The sequence below is a fragment of the Leucopleurus acutus genome (assembly GCF_964270905.1).
Source record: "Leucopleurus acutus genome assembly, chromosome: 2".
Lineage (NCBI taxonomy): Eukaryota > Metazoa > Chordata > Mammalia > Artiodactyla > Delphinidae > Leucopleurus > Leucopleurus acutus.
In genome coordinates, this window is record NC_139143.1 from 117192853 (window position 1) to 117193850 (window position 998).

A 998-nucleotide genomic window follows, 5' to 3' on the forward strand; every position below is an offset into this window, starting at 1 on the left:
TGGGACCCTCAAGACGTCTGATTCAAGGTCCTTAAATGATGGCTTCTCTTTTTTCTCTTTTGCATTATTAGGAAGAAATAAAACCTTCTTTCTTTAAAAACACAATGAAGACTTTCTTTTGGTTTTCCTCCTTCTTCCCTCATTATTTCCAGAGAGTGAGGTTGGACTGCCTGAGGTTTTGTCTGGCAGGAGCGTTTTAATTCAGAGACAGCCAACAACTCAATGAGCCAGCGGGCCTTTGCCCTCTCCTGGCTGACGCTGAAGCAGCCTAGTCGGACCTCCCAATTCGAGTTGTCTCTCGTTCTTTCCCCGAATTGCCTGCTGCCATCTGCTGGCCAAATTAAGTCATCACATCCATGTTTTCCAAGTTTCCAAGTGAGGCTCCAACTGTCTCTCATAACTGTTTCCCAAGGCACCTTCAGGGGCTGCCCAGAGGCGGTATTAGCAGACAGACCAACCTGGCAAGTCTGTGGACCTTGGTTCAAAGCTAAGGTGCTCAGGCAAAGACGGCTGTTGGCTGATTTCCATTCAGTAACATGGAAGTGAATTTCCATTTCCCTGCACTGGTGAAATCCCTACACGAATCCTCCTCCCATCCTACAAACGTGCCATCTTGTCCAGAGCCACACGTTTCATACCCACCTCCATCTTCCACCAACCTCCCTGACATTCTTCCATCCACAAGACTTGAATTACCATAACAATCATTTACAGAATGTTTGGTAAAACAGTCACACTCGGAAAAGCTACAAGGATAGTACAAAGTCCCCTATATCCTTCTCCCAGAGACCCCATTCAAGTTTTCCCAGTTGCCTCAGTGGCTCCTTTATAGTGATGGATTCAATCCAAGAGCACATATTGCTCCACCTGTCATGTTCTTTTAGTATCTTTCAATCTAGAACATTCCTCACTCTTTGACTTTCATAACCTTGGCATTTGTTGGGCTGCACCCTGCAGGCCTGCAAGCCTTGTTGCCCAGCGTCGAGACCGAAGAAAGA